At 40.3% G+C, this 16,578-nt stretch overlaps 1 long non-coding RNA gene across 1 annotated transcript; it reads right to left on the minus strand.

Moving 5' to 3' along the window:
* Positions 1-2,817: 2,817 nt before the first annotated feature.
* LOC145425375 (uncharacterized) lies at positions 2,818-5,968 on the minus strand. The gene is made up of 2 exons (XR_013906052.1): positions 3,333-5,968; positions 2,818-3,137 (listed from the first exon to the last, which is right to left on the minus strand). It is a non-coding gene; the product is annotated as an uncharacterized LOC145425375 (long non-coding RNA).
* Between the last annotated feature and the right edge of the window lie 10,610 nt (positions 5,969-16,578).

The following is a 16,578-nucleotide window of genomic DNA, read 5'->3' on the forward strand; positions in this document are numbered from 1 at the left end:
GCCAGGGCCTCCGCTCCTGGCCGCCACCCGGCACACAATGCACCCGACCCCTATGGCGCCTCCTGCGGGTGGTGGGCCTGCGGGAGGATGGGCCCATGTCTCCTCTTCGGGCTGTGCCCGGCCGGGCCCCATGGACTAAGGCCCGGCCACCAGACGCTCGCCCTCGGGCACCCTCTCCGGGCCTGGCTCCAGGGCGGGGCCTTGTAGTTCCCCTGTAGTTCAGTCTCCTCCTGCCCTCCAGTCAGTTCTGTCTCCTCCTGCCCTCCAATCAGTTCAGTCTCCTCCTGCCCTCCAGTCTCCTCTAGTTCAGTCTCCTCCTGCCCTCCAGTCAGTTCTGTCTCCTCCTGCCCTCCAATCAGTTCAGTCTCCTCCTGTCCTCCAGTCTCCTCTAGTTCAGTCTCCTCCTGTCCTCCAGTCCCCTCTAGTTCAGTCAGTCCAGTCTGCTCCTGTCCAGTCAGTCCAGTCGCCTCCTGTCTCCCAGTCGCCCGTCCTCCAGTCTGTCCAGTCTTCTGTAGTCCCGTCAGTTCAGTCTGTCATCCAGTACCCTGTAGTTCAGTTGCCCGTTGCCCAATCTCCTGATCAGTCTCTGGTCCAGTCACTCATCCACCATCCTGTTCAGTTCCCGGACCTGCAGCCACAGCACCCAGAGCCAGCTGTGAGCTCTCCTACTCCTCAGCCAGGGGTTTCCGCGCCCGCTGGCCCGGCCGCTCTTCAGCCAGGGGTTTCCGAGCCCGCTGGCCCTGTCTGTCTCCAGCCCCGTCACCCCCAGCTCCCGTGCCGTCACCTGGTCCAGCCTCAGCCTCGGCTTCTGCTTCGCCCGGTCCAGGCTCAGCTTCGGCTTCTGCTTCGCCTGGCCCTGCGGCTGCCGTGCTGTCACCCCAGCTACGTTCTGGATGTCATCGCCGGCGTGGCCGCCCACCGGACCTGCTCAGTGGCCGCCGCTGCCTTCCTCGCGGCCGCCCTCCAGAACTGTCTCGTCTCGGACATGGGCCCCATGACCGCCCACCTGAACTGTCTCTGTGTGGACTCTGTCCCTCCGTCCTGGGCCCCCTCCGCCCGCCCTGTTCTGGTCTTTTTCTCTTTTGGCCGTCGGGTGCCGGCCTTTGAAAGGGGGGTACTGTCAGGGTTCCTGGGTCAGTGACCCAGTGTTTTCAGTTTTGTCACATTTAGGTTATGTTGCCACATCAATGTTCTCACTTCCTGCTTTTCCTGTGTCAGCTCATCTCTTGTGTTATTAACCAGATTATGTTCAGCTGTGTACTCACCGGTCTCTCATTATCATCCTCATCAGTCTGTGTATTTAAGTCCTCTGTTTCCACTCTTTCACTGTCGTGTCATTGATGTTATGTTGTCGTTTCCGCCTGCGTTCAGTCAGTCAGTCCTTCAGTCATTCAGTCAGTCGTCCAGCCAGCCAGCCATTTCCTACCTCTGTTCTGTTTGTTCACTCCATCGACAATAAACACCAACCTTCACCTACCTACCTGTGAGTGCAGCGTTTGGGTCCTCCTTCTCTCATCCACGACACAAATCCTGACAGATATGTATTTTCTATGACTAAATAATGTTCTATCGAACACATGGTAATAACAGCAGATGTGGCAATTTTGTAATTTGTTGTTTAAATTTTATACTATTTTAGGCAGTATATTTTCTTAGCCTTTGTCATACTCTGTTAACACAGCATTCTCAAAAACCGTACAGTAATTTTGGCTGTGGATCACAGGGTGCAGAGTGAAATATCTGTGCGTCACCTCTTACAGTTTTCCTGTAATCTGAGCTCAAAGATGATATTAAAAGTACAGTAGAGTATATTGGGTAAATTTTATTGTTAATTTTCTCTGAATCATACAGTAATTTGGGCTGTGGATCACAGGGGGAAAAGTGGAGATACACCAAAACTAGGAGTGGATTGTGAAGTAAAATAGTGTCAGGACACAAAAGACTGCGTTTCTAAGCCAGTCGGCACCCATACCGTAATATGCGTAAGAGTAGTGCAACAACATTTTAGGTGCGGCTGGCGGTGCGGCTAGCTTGACTGTGACTTCGTAAGTGACGGCTCACTTGACCGCAGTTTACATTTGATGCGGTACTTGGATTGTTTTGCCACGAGTTCCCGGCATGCAATGCGCGAAAGTCACGTGGTCTGTCAATCTCTATTGAGATTGACAGACCACGTACTTGATGATGTACTTGAACACCAGCGTACTTGATGATGTCACAGGTCTGGAGTTTTTACTGCCGTCCCCTCTTAATTTAACTGTGAGTATATGAAGGTTAACTTTAATCACAGCCAAACCGGTTTACTCAGGAACAAATAAAACACTGAAATAAACCAAACATTAACATTTAGAAGTGATCTAAGTGACTTATATATCATGTTTAACCTCAGTAGCGAAATCTCTATTAATAAAAATAGTGTACATGTACATACGTGTACATTAGTGATGGGCAGATGAAGCTTCATGAAGCACTGAAGCCTTTCATCCAATTGGTTCATCCCAGCGCAAAGCGTCTTGAAGCTCTAGTAGGACATCTACTGGACATAAAAATATTAGTTGGCATGAATTTGAAGAGTGTGGCATTTTGCACACAGCCTGTAAATGTCAACAACAAAAGGAGTGTGTAAAACATGTATATTGTAGTGATGGCAGCATACTGTGTATATTTATACTGGCAGTATGGAAAATGATTATTTGGAAATGCTTAAAATGGAAATGATCATTATCTGTGAGGTGAGGTGTGGTTGGGGTATGGACAGTGGTTGTGCTTTTGTAACGTTGAGGTATGGACAGTGATTAGTGTTTAGGGGACACATCATTGGTTTTTATTTAAAAACAACAGTTTCTCCACTGTGGCAGGTCGTAGGCGATTTCTTTTTTTGGACAATATTTCCCCTGCTTTTGAAAACACTCGCTCACAGGGCACAGATGAGGCAGGGGTACACAGGTATGTCAGTGCTAACTTATATAAGTGAGGATAGACATATTTTTGTCTCTCCCAGTATTTAAGGGGGTCCTCCAGCCTTCCAATATTTGGCTCCATCATGTACCGTTGGACCTCAATATTCGCGTCTGCTGTCACATTTTGTGTCTGTGTCTGCCTGACACTTTCATCCAGGCGACGCCACAGGTTGTTACCTAAACAATAAGGAGAGTTTTATGTGATACTAACAATTCAATTTTCAATCCAATGTTATTTATATAGCGCCAAATCACAACAACAGTCGCCTCAAGGCGCTTTATATTGTACAGTAGATCGTACAATAATAGATACAGAGGACATCCCAACAATCAGTTTATATAAATGCAACTCAAATGCAATAACAATAGTACCGTGGGAAACAGCCTCAACAGTTTTTGACGTTGATGGCTGTGGTGGTGGTGCGGAGGAAGAGGAGGTGGTGGAGGCCCTCATTACGGAAGCACATTCTGCTTTCAGTCTTTTTTCTGCTTCGCTAGCTTTTGCAGGGCTGAGTAACCCGAGTTTTCTGAACCTTGGGTCCAGCAGTGTCGCAAGGAACATAATGCTCATGGTTTGTATTTTATCCAGCTTCTCTCTCAATAGCATCCTTAGCTTCTGAGCCAGAGAAGACCCAATGGATGGTGATTTTTCCATTTGTTCATTGAGGCAATGATCCAGCATAGTGAGCAAAGGTATGACCTTTGACCCAGACACCCTTTTTTCCTGAGAGAGCTCAGTGGTTGCATCGCTAAATGGTGCTAGGACAACCAGACACTCTGAAATTATACTAAATTCCTCGGATGAAACAGGTGGGATGTCTGTTGTGAGACTTGCCAAAGCACCCACTGGCTCCCTTTGCTCTAACAGTCTTTGCAGCATATTATAAGTGCTGTTCCAGCAGGTTTCCACTTCCTGTATTAGTTTGAGTTGAGGCTTCCTTAGTTGTTCCTGCACCACTGAAAGCCTCTCCTTACAAAATACAATTAAAAAAGCATACATTAGATTGTCAAGGGAGCAGAACTACACACTTAAGTAGCATTAAAGAAACTGTAATTAATCATCTTACCTTTGCAGTGGTACTGCTCCTGAAATATCCCACGATCTTCCTGGACTTGGCTCAGATGGCAGAGAGCTCAGGTGTCTGGTCAAGGGCCTTCTTCACCACTAAGTTCAGGGTGTGAGCTATGCATATGGCATGTTTGAGTCGTAGCTCCCTTGCACAAGTCTCCATATTGGCAGCCCCATCTGTTACTAGGCATGTGACTTTGTCAGTAATTGCCCATTCTGTCATGAGTGAGCCTTTCACTTGTGCAATATTTTCTGTAGTGTGTGCATTAGGAAAATATTGCACTCCAAAAACAACGGTGTTTAATGTGCTGGACTCATCAACAAAATGGCAGGTGACTGCAAGATAGGCCTCTGTGTTGATGGAGGTCCACATATCTGATGTCAGACTCACAGCTGCTGCCTTCTCAATGCTGGCCTTAGCTTTCTCCTTCATCTCCTGGTACCTGGCCTCCACCATGACTGTCAGGGCCAAAAGGAAAGAAAAAACATTTTGTTTGAAAGTACGGCGTGGCTGCACTGAGGCTTTGAACCTCAGTCCTGCCTGTTCACATTTTATTCTGTAAAAACTAAATTTTCACTGCTTTTATAACCTTTAGTGGGGAGAACATAGCTAGGATTTAATGATTTAACAAATCTTTTAAATCCTTTGTCCTCCACAATGCTAAATGGCTGGGAGTCCTCGATCACCATGCTAACCAGGTCTTCATCTATTTGAGATTGTTCTCCTGAGGAAAGACAATAAAGACAAAGCACAGATATAACTAGAAAAATTTGCATTTCCTGCGAAAATGCTGTGTGGATGCCTTAACGCTGAAGATGTCTGCTGAAAAAAGCTGAAAAAGTTGAAAAAAAACAACAAAAAACATTGCCCTGAGCAGGATTTGAACCTGGCCCTTCTGGTCTAAAGGCGGCAATTCAACTCACTGCACCAAACTCATTCACACAAGGAAGAGGTGGAGAGAGTGACAATTGTGGTGAAATTAGCAGAAGCTGCTTAGAATTGTGCTGATAAGAGGTGAAAAAGCTAAACATTTGGCAGAAAAGAGGTGAATCAGAAGAATTTCTGCTGAAAAGAGGCAAAGAAGCAAAAAGATGAGCTGAAAAGAGGTATAGAAGCAGAAGTACTTGCTGAAGATGGCTGTATGTGTAATGACACACTGGAGAGCAGTGACACACAAGAAAGCAGGGCACATGTGTAGCAACTGTCACAGGTAGGATTCAAACCTCTGCCACCGGGTCTCACGGCAGATGCCCTACCCTCTGAGCCAAATGAGTTCTGGTCACAAGCAAAGATATGATGAGAGGGACAATGTGCACTGTGGAGCAGAAGCTCAAATTAGCAGAAAAGAGGTGAAGAGGAAGAACTTTGTTGTGAAATGAGGTAAAGAAACTGAAATTTGTGCTTAAAACAAGTGAAAAAGCTGAACTCTGAAATCCTGCTAAAACAGCAGAAGAGGCTGACATTTTTCAGCTACTCATTGAGCCAAACTGGTTCTCACGTAACTGAAAAAAGGTGGAAAAGCTTACAATTCTAATGAAAACAGCAGAAGAGGCTGAGATTTGTGCTGATAAGAGGTGAAAATGCTGAACCAATCAGAGGTACTGCTTCTGTCTGCTTCATCAGGCTGTGTACTTGTATGTATTTCTGCCATAGACTGTTAACAAGAATGTGAGGTCCATATTAGAAAAGCTGCTAAAATCATAAAACTTTGCAGAATTGTAATAAATTATCAATATGAATTACCGGTCTGTGATAGTGTATAAATTTGTACTCAAAAACTAGGTGGGATAGAAGCATAATTCTTGCACTGGGTGAATCAGCGGACTTTGGTGTACTTTGACTACGATTTACATAGCTCTTTGTATCTCCGTCGCGGAGACATGACGAGAGAAGAAATGGCTTAATTTTCGGAGTTTGAAAAATGAGAGGAGGACAGATTTCCACCCCTCAAACATGTTTTTGCAGAAACACTGTAATTCCGCTTAAATAGTATGAAATAGCAGTAATACTATGATTTGGCAGAAATACTACTTTTTAGCACAAATACTATTGTACAGAATGGTGTACGTCAGTTTAATGCTGGGTGGTGCTGCAATAGTAACTATCCTCGGTCAGAAGGAGAGGCTGACATCCAGAGATTAGATTACCACAGGTGGAGTTTATTGGCGGTCAGATGGATGGTACAGGGAGGCATGGCATACAGTAGGAGGATGTGGAGAGGTGATATGGTGTGGTTTCTATGATTAAGAACACTGGCAACAAATTCCTCCACTACAAATCAGTCTGATACCACTTCTTACAGGGTTCACGTTTACTAAGGCACTACCCAAAAGGCGCCACAAGAGGGCACTCCAACACAAGAGATGACCTATTTACACTGTAAACACCCCCTACTTAGCCACTACATACTACAGTGATATTACAGTATACAAATTCACACAAATACTATGATTTGGCAGAAATACTATGACTTAGTAGTAATACTATAACATAACAGTTCAATGTTCTTGCACAAATACCACAATATGGCAGAAATACTATGTTTTAGCATAAATACTGTGATTTGGTATAAATACTACGATTTGGCACACATACTATATTCCGCAGATACACTATAACATAACAGATATTCTACGACTTAGTAGTAATACTATAACATAACAGAATTATTAATTGGGCACAAATACCACAATTTGGCAAAAATACTATGATTGGGTACAAATACTATGATTTGGCAATAATACTGCATTTTAACACAACTACTGAGATTTGATTGAAATACTATGATTTTGAAGAAATACTATTACTCCATACAAATACGATGCTTTGGGACAAATACTATGTTTTGGTTCCAATACTATGATGTGCAACAAATACTATGATTTGGCACAAGTACTATGATTTAGTACAAATACTATGATTTGGCAGAAATACTATGCCTTAGTAGTAATACTATAACATAAGGGATATACTATGGTTTTGCAGACATACTATGTTTTTGCACAAATACCATGATTTGGCACAAATGCTATGATTTACTAGAAATACTATGAATGGGTACAAATACTATGATTTTGCAATAATACTGCGTTTTAACAACAACTACTGAGATTAGATTGAAATACTATGATTTAGAAGAAATACTATGACTCCATACAAATACGATGCTTTGGCACAAATACTATGATTTGGCACAAGTACTATCATTTAGTACAAATAATGTGATTGGGCAGAAGTACTATGTTTCAGTACAAATACTATGATTTGGCAGGAATACTCTGATTTAGCAGAAATACTATGTTTTAATAGAAATACTATCTTTTGGCAGAAATTCCTGCTAAAAAGGACTATTTCTGCTTTTTAGCAGAAATACTGTAATTTGGCATAAATACTATAATTTGGTATAAATACTGTGATTTGGCACATATAATATATTCAGCACATATACTATAACATAACAGAAATATTATGATTTGGCCCCAAAACCATGATTTTGCACAAATACCATGATTTGGCAAATATACTATGATTTTTCAAAAAATACTATGATTTAGCAGAAGTACTAAGATGTAGTAGAAGTACTTTGCTTTAGCAGAAATACTATGATTGAGGAGTAATACCTAAACATAGGAGAAATATTGATACACAGACACACATACACAGACAGTAAAGGGAACAGGAGCTGTTGAGAGTCTGGGCTTGGTATATGTAGGTCAGTTAAATTAGCTGCACCTGCTGTAGTCAGCCCTTACACACGCAGACACAGAGAGAGGTGTGAGTTTTCTTCAGTGTATTTCTGACATTCAGGATTCCCCTCGAACAAATGGCCATAATTTCCTAACCGTAGAGGCTAGAACGGTCATTCAGACATTGTTTTGTTCAGAAGAGATGGGGGAATCTTCAGGTCTTCATAATTCAGAGATAAAATATAAATTATTAAAGATATATGACTTGTAATACACTGTAACTGAGTAGAGGCGAAGCAAAAACTGCCTTGACTTGCTCTCAAACAACCTTTGGTAACTCTAAATCTATATGGAGCATCAAAATCATTCTTTCACCATAAGAAACAGCAGGCTTTGGTGAACAGTCATGGAAATTTTCAGGGCTCTGTGGAAATCCATCAAAAAGATATGATGAGAGAAAAAAGTGACTCATTTCCAGAATTTGAAATCTGATGAAATCTGAGCGAGGGACAAATTTCCTACCCTCAAACAAGTCTAACTCATCTCAGAACGGTAATAGGTGAGAAAATAATTCTTGAATTGTGAGCATCAGGAGTGTCTGAAGATATACCGGGACAAGCCTCATGTCTTAACTTCGCTTCGTTAAGAAGATATGACAATTTGAAAATGCCTCTCATTAGAGAAAACCAGCGGTGATTTTGAACAAACTCTCCATTGAGTTTATATGGAGAGTTTTCTGACTTTGTGTTACTCTGAGGAGATTTGCAAAATAACTATGAGTCCCACAACAATGATAGGGACATTTTCTGAAAGCCAGCAAAAATACCTACGTTTTGGTGTATAATCTGTGGGGCTTGAGTGGAAATTGAGCGAGTAGCAAGAAGTTGTTTGGACATGAAGAGAAAATTCAAACAGTTTCACTGTCCCCTCTGAGTTAATTGCATAGCAACCATAGCAACGCATGTATTTTCTGAAAAATCACAATTTTGCAACTGAAGACTTAAAGAGAGATAAGATGAAAACAGTAGAAGATCTGAAAAAGCTGAATCATACAGGAATAGCCCAATCATTTGAGAACGTTTTAAAGTTTGAATGGAGTTTCTAGGTGAAAGTATGAGGCAGTAGTTAAGTTTCAAAGACAAGAAAGTTTTAGCAGAATTGTGGAAGTTTCCCATTCATTTCAATGGGACAAATTAAAGGAAAAAAGTGTAATATTTTAAAAAGTATAATAGTAATAAACACCAAAAGTCATAGCCGGCATAAGCAGAAAGAGCAGAACAGTTTAGAGTTTGAACAGTGAAAATAGCACAAAAATTGTGGAAGTAGATCCACGGCGAAAAGTGTACGGAAACACCCGGAATAATAAAGAATAAAGAGAAACAGGAACTCAATAGTGTGGATGCCTATTAAGGCATCCACACAAATATCACACACGTAACGTATAACAGTTGTATAATATTGTTATATCATTTAGTAACATTACAGCATGCTATATTATCATGGCATTAGATGGCTCACCTGGTCTTGCTCCACAATCGGTGTTCCCCTTATTCTCAAGCAAAGCTCTGTAGTGCCTAAGCACCTGGATGAGGTGTTGTTGTTATATCCCAGCTCCCTGGCACATAGCAAACACTTCACCTTGTACAAAAGTAAAGACAGCTTAACATAAAATGTATTGCACAATCAGTATTATGAAAATACATCTTCTGTAGAAATTTACATACCTTGTTGGGAGATATAAGATCAAAATGTTCCCACACAGGGAATGACTTAGCTGGCTCCATTCTCTCCTGACTTTCTCTCCTCAATCTCCTAAACCTCCAAACTGTCTCCAAACTCTCACTAACCGCAACTCTCCATCAAACACCTACATTTTGAATGAAGTCTGAGGGGTTTATATCGCTGTCATAGCTCCCGTAAAGTTCGAACCACTTCCTGAACCAGTCACATGGTACAGCCGGGCAGCGAGGCTTCGGACATCATCATTTTCAGCTCCTTCCATAAATGAAGTAAGCCTCATTACGCGCATCGTGGAAACGCCCCCTCATTACTCGACACAAGCTTTGAAACCTCGATACAGAACGTCACATCACTAGTGTACATACCTTAATAAAAACAAGCAGGTGAGATGTTAGAACGCTTTTATTTTTATTTTAGTGGACACTCAATACAATAGACAGCTACTGGGGTTTGGGGTTTGTTTAACCTGAGTAGCAAAAAGACCGCGGGGGGGGTTGGAAACGATGTGCCGGGAGTCCGCTGTTCTTGCCGGCTCTAATGATCCTCGACCTCGCTGTCTGCTATGGAGCTGGCGGGTCACAGACGTCTCCAAAAGCACGTTTGGAAATATATGATATCTTGATAAATCGAGCAGATATTTGAAGTTTACAAAGCTACATTCTGGCTTGAAAATAACTTAAAAGTTTATTTTGTGACCCAGAAAGAGTAATATTCAAAAGTTTTTAGCCCCGCTTATCCACCATTGCTGCGTTTCAGTTTTGGACGAAATGCATTCTGGGATATGTAGCTGTACCAAGTCCACACAAGTCTCCACCGATGCATGCTCGATAAAATGGGCGGAGCGAGAACACATCTGGGACTTTTTCGCGTTCTCGGCTTGATGCGAACAGTACTTGATCTCCGACTGATGACGTATCATGAGAACACGAGAACGCAAGTACTCACAAGTACACATATTGAGACAGGGCCTCTATATTCTGAATATATGGTGGGTCAATTTAACTCTAATGCTTAGCCATATTCAGGCTAGGTCCTCAAGAAAAGGATTTAAAAAAAATATTAAATAAGCCACTATCTATAATTTATTGTCTGACTGACAAAATTTCCAAAGAAGAGGTGTGACCTATACATTCCCAAGGTGTTACTCTTTGGTGTTGCAACAGTTCATCACTGTTTTGTAGACTGCATTTGTTCTTAAAGAACTATGGTGAAAGAACTATGCTATTTGTATGATGCCCCTCTCCCTCGATCACATTTGCACTACAAGGCTTGTTCAACATGTTTCAAACCAAATTTTCTCTTAACCTGAAGGCGTGATGGAGAGGCATTTGCTGAAAATTCTGGTTTGACAAACTCACCTGCAAATATCAAATCTAATTACACTTTGCTTCTAAAATGTTTTCTCTCAAAAGCAGAATTTAAAAGAGGAACTGGAGATGATGAAAGTTCAACAAAAGATTCACAGTTTTTTTAGATGAGGAATTGTTGCTGTGTTTTATGAAGGTAATGCTAAAGCTGCAGCCAGCTTAATGACTCAATAAGTAAGCTGCGAGTTAAGTTGTTGTTATGATGGAGAAAATACATAAATAGCATGTTAAGCTGGACCAATATTCTTGAAATCTTGTTCTTGTTTCTTTGTTTGTTTATTCTTATTTTGAACTCTTCGGCAGAACTGTCATTTGAAAGTATGAGAAAGCATTTACATATGAATACATCGCCATTCCCCATTGTTGGGCATCTGCAGAAAGTGCATATTTAAAAACAACAGGAAAGACCTTGCTAAAATTATCAAATTGGAGCCTTGATGTAAAACACATAAGCAGCTATTTTCACTTTCAGTTCAGTAATTCTGTTGGTGCTCAATGCCAGATTCCTTTGCATTTCTTTGAACTCTCAGAAACCGCCTTGCAAAGTCTCCTTGTCTTGGCTTAGAAAAAATGTATGAACAAAATGAAACAAATAAGATCAAAGTGTTTAAACAATAATTCAAAGCATTTTATCCTTTCTATGCAGTAAACAGAGAGGGGATATTAAATGAATAAAATCAGTGTGATCGAAAATGTATTATTGAGCCACTTTTAAAACAAATTGTTCTAACAAAGTAGTAAAAGCACTTTTAGAATGTCAATATAAAGTACTTCCTACTGATACATGTCATGTTTCAATTATGAGATATTATAATTTCATATTAAATCATTTTGATTTAATGAGTTTGCAATCACTTGGAAAAATATCAGGAAATTTAGCTGTGATTCTGAGTTACAGTATATCACTATAAAGTTGTCGTGTCGTGTGGTAAATAACTCGAGAGGCTCACACTCTGTAAAGATGTCCATTTACTTTGATCATACATCTCTTTCATTTCTTACAACTTCTTCTCACCATACTAGAATTCTGTATTTGGTCTGTCATTATATCTTTGAGTCACTCTTATGAAACATAAAGAAGGGAGAGGCAATGTTATATTAGGCCAAGAAACGTGGCTTGACAAACTTGTGAATCCTGTGATGTGACATTCTAGAGGTGCCACAACCTCATCAATCATTTCTCACTTGCGTCATTAGCCCCAATTCTGCTGAAATATAAAAGGACGAAAGGTGTTTTGACAGGAACATAAGGTGAAAGATTTACCAAAGCAAAGAGGTGAACTGCACCATTTTAAAATAAAAAGAAATTGAAGACATCTACAGATAAAAAAACAGGAATTAAAACATTTCCATTTGATTCCAGTTTTGGTAAGTACAATGGAACATATTTTCTGTACTGTAAATCTGATTTTTTTTTTTTTTGTATTATGACTTATAAAACTAATGATGTTTGTACCAATATGATTTTTTAAATAGTCATGATTTATCATTTCATTTTAAAGCATAATAATATTAATTACACTTAAAATTCCACTTACTAAATTTTTTAACTTAGTAACATAATGGCAGATTTTGTGTGTGCGTGTTTGTGTATGTGGTGTAGATAGGGATGGGAATTGATAAGAATTTAGGAATTCCAATATTGATATCACTTCTTGAGGTTATTGTAATGTAAGTCTAAAAGGAACCTATAAGCAGAATAAATAGGCAAGCAATTCCAAGGAACTGAATTACTGGAAACCAGTTTGCTGCAAGAACCAGTCCTTCATCCCTAGTTGTGGAGATGAGGAACCAAGAGCACACTCACAGCCAGGCAGCATTGAGCAACAAATGAGCTGTTGATTAGGTTTATTGTGATGCAGCCAAAATGACAAAAATTATAAAATCCAGATAAAGTGACAACTAAAGGGGAAGACAGACACACTAATTAAGTTAATACAGACCTTCCCAAATTGTGGGGCCCACTCCCTGGGGGGTGGGGGTGCAGAGCCATGGCGGGGGGGGGGCGCATTAAGAAAAGGGAAAAAAACAAAAGGCTTGGACACTGCTAGCACGGGCGCCCACAGACATGCAAAGCAGGAGATGAAGTATCGCTGAATATGTTTCCAAACCAACTTCATTCTAAGCCAAAGACTAGAAAATATGGTGAAGCATGTCTGCCCTTTGGTTTCACCTGCACAAGTGCCGAGGTAGGTCTCCCCTGCAGAATTGGTTTTCCCTTTGTTGGGAGCAGCTGGGCTCTTCAAATCACGGACAAACAGGATCCCACATTCTTGATTTTTAGTTTACAAACACTTGTTGTAATGACTAACTACTCCTGACATTTTGGAGATGTTAGCTCTGTATACAGTAAAGTTACAGCGGGATACAAATAATATCGGGCTGATCCTGCCATGATTTGTTCTCCCTGTCTAAATCACGGACAAACAGTATCCCACAGCTGTTTATGTTTTTAAACCCATTTTGCACAGAGAGGCATTTTTTGAAAAAATTATTGATAGCAATGTTGAATATTATTACACAGGAAAATAATCACATGGTGACGCCTCTGCCTTTGTAAATGGAGGGACAGTAACTGCGTGTAAAACCTGAAGACAGTCAGATTAACAGTAACAGTATTTCCTCTCGATCTGCTATTCTGCAATTCATCTCATGTAAACAATAACGTGGCGCACAGCCTGACGTGAAAAGAGGCACATACCTTTGATGTTGCCAGACGACCTCTGTATTCCTTGTCTACAATAAAGGAGTTTTTAAAAAAAATCTCCGTTTTCGGTGATTCGAAACACCGTTTACGTGTGGACGAAACAGCTGCGTTTTCAAAAATACCCGGGTAGGTGTGGACGTAGCGTAAAAGAGTTAGTAGTTTATTTTATTACTACCTGTAATTTATTGCAGGTTACTTGTATTTGCTTAATTGTTTACTTAATGTTTGAGGTGTGAAATAAACCGCAATGGAGCAAAATATGTGTGTGTGTGGTTGGAGGATGTGTTAGTGCGTGTGTGTGCGTGCGCGTGTGTGTGCACGCGCGGGGGAAGGGGGGGGGGGGGGCACGAATGTTTTTCGTGTAAAACAAAGGGGGGCCCAGCAAAAAAAGTTTGGGAACCACTGAGTTAATACAGCAGACATGACACAGGAAGCAGGGGAACACACAGGGAAGAATTTGACTCTAAAGAGAGAGGGTTACATATTCTAAGAGAATGAATACAGGAAATAGTATATAGTAACAAAACCCTGGGCCCTCATATAAGAATTAAATAAACAACACAAGTCCAGAAACTCAAGTGCAGAGTAAAAAGAACCAGACCATAAAACAAGCCTTGACATATGTTTCTTTTACAGATTTAACTGGTTGAACAATGGGTGTTGCACTGATGATATCAGTTTCCTTGCTTCTAGCAGGTAAGCTAAGCGATGCTAAACTTACTGTTGATGCAAAATCAATAAACTGTTGTAGCACTGGAAAGTATAACCTCAAGAATAATTGCTATAGAGAATATGCAGACTGTATTAAAGTTGTGTGTCATAGTAGTTAATTAATGGTTAAGCATTTCTTTATTTTGAGTGTAGTAACTAAATCTAGTTGAGTTGTACCTAGTAATGCAAGGTGGAGCCAAATTTCCCAATTTTTTTAATACCTAAAAGTTGTGGGTTCAGTGAATACTCTGAGTGCATGTCTGGCAAAAGTTTTTCTTAAAAGAACCCCACAATTTCTCTCTGATTCTTCCCCTCTTGACTCAGCATTTGGTTATCCTCACAGTATATGGAATAGCACACTTGCATCATTCCATTTAAAATCATTCAGTTCTGAAAAAGGTCCTAAAAACATTAAGGCACATGATTGAGGCTAGATTTGTGACACTTTTAGCAATATCATTAAAAATGACTGTTAAAAAAATATTCACACAGAAGGAATAACAGGTAAAGGTTGCCATATATCAAAATGTGGCTAACGGTGATACTTTTATTTGCCATAATTAATTTTGGCAAACATTTATACAGCATGGTCATAAGTTTACCTAGGCTGCACCGTTAAAGTTTCACTACTTGAACTATGTCATATCTCATGACATTGCTTGTTATAGAAAAAATGTGCTAAACAACAATTATATTTCACTAGCTTGACCCACGTTCTCATTTTAGGCTTGACAGCGTTTTTAGTAGATAAAGGTGAATGGCTTAAACATGAATTGAGGTGTGGTTTGGGGAAGGGCTTGGAGAAGACTGGTGGCAGCTCCCAGGCCTGGGAAATCCCCATGTACTAATGAGAAGTGAAGAAGTGAAAAAAGTGAAAGAACTGAAAAAGGGGAAGGAGGGTGGGGCGCAAAAACAAGAACGAACAGCTTGTAGGACAGGGGAATCATATCTACAGATAAGAACGAGAAGGGATGTGTCTGGAGGCGTGGTCCTGCTCCTAAAATTCAGATAATTTAAACTCAAATTAACTTCAGACATTGACACTTGTTGTGAGTAATAAATGTAAAAATTCTAAATGCCTTTCATGTTCCACTATTCTAAACTTTCTTCTTCACCTATGAAACTGAGACAAACTGCTGTGTCCTGTGTATATTGAGGTAATAGTTATAGAATGAAAGTATATTGTTGTACAGTTCATTTAATATACAGAACTAAATTCTTATTCTTTAACATGCTATTCTATCAGCTTGTCAAGAATGAAAGACAGACACAATCTAGGCACATAAAGGATTCAGCGTCAAATATACACATAATCCATTTTTCAACCACTGAAACGCTTGTGCATTTAATCGCAATATAAGACAGAAGTATCACAAAAAAACAATTCAACAAAAAACAAACTTAACAGGAAAATAAACAAAAAATAGCACTAAAACTGACCAAAAAAGCAAGACAAAAAGAGGAGTATAAATACTGGTGGATAATATGATTTCAGAAACACAAAGAACGCAAACAATTAAATAACAAAAACAAATAACAAACAAATCCAATCCATTATCTACTTATTTTAACTTACAAAGTAATAAATCCAAAGCAATAAACTACCTAGGGCAGGGGTCAGCAACCTTTAAGACCCAAAGAGCCATATGGCCCCAGTTTCCACGCAAAAGAAAACACCGCAAGCCGCAAATACTTTTTGAGATCTAAAATGAAGATAACACTGTATATATTGGTTTTTACCTTTATGCTTTGTGTGAACAACTAAGGTGTGTTGCTTATGAAATCCATGAAGTGCTACAGAGAAAATTAAATTTTATTTATGTAATGAACACATTTTGAACTCTTAAAGAAATATAACAAAAGGAAAGACACCCAGCTGAACTGAAATGATCCATGTAGCAAACAAAAACTGTTGTGAGCCGCCTGACCTTTGGGCTTTTGGAGACTTGACCTGACTTTAAAAAATAATTGGAAAAAAAGGCACTATGCTGCTAAAATATGAAAAATAGATATTTGCAAAATTCTGCCTAAATATGTATTTTACCAGGTTAATGTGTGTGGTGGGGCGTGGTCTGCAGCACCGCTGCAGGGGAGGCAGACGCACCTGAGCGGCACCCGCTATCACGCCTCGCCGCCTTAACGTCTGTGCTATCTATGCTGTTGTGTTGGTATGTGTCGGGCTGTGAGCTGAAAAGCTACAGCTGGCTGCATGCGCACAGCGTCTGCAAATCGAGGCTGTACTTTCATCTTTACGCAGGTCTGTAAGCTGCCATCTGTGAGGCGTGAGCGGTGTTTCTTTTTAACATGGAGAATAGCTGTTGACAATGTGGATCCGAA

Source organism: Astatotilapia calliptera, chromosome 3 (assembly GCF_964374335.1).
Source record: "Astatotilapia calliptera chromosome 3, fAstCal68.1, whole genome shotgun sequence".
NCBI lineage: Eukaryota > Metazoa > Chordata > Actinopteri > Cichliformes > Cichlidae > Astatotilapia > Astatotilapia calliptera.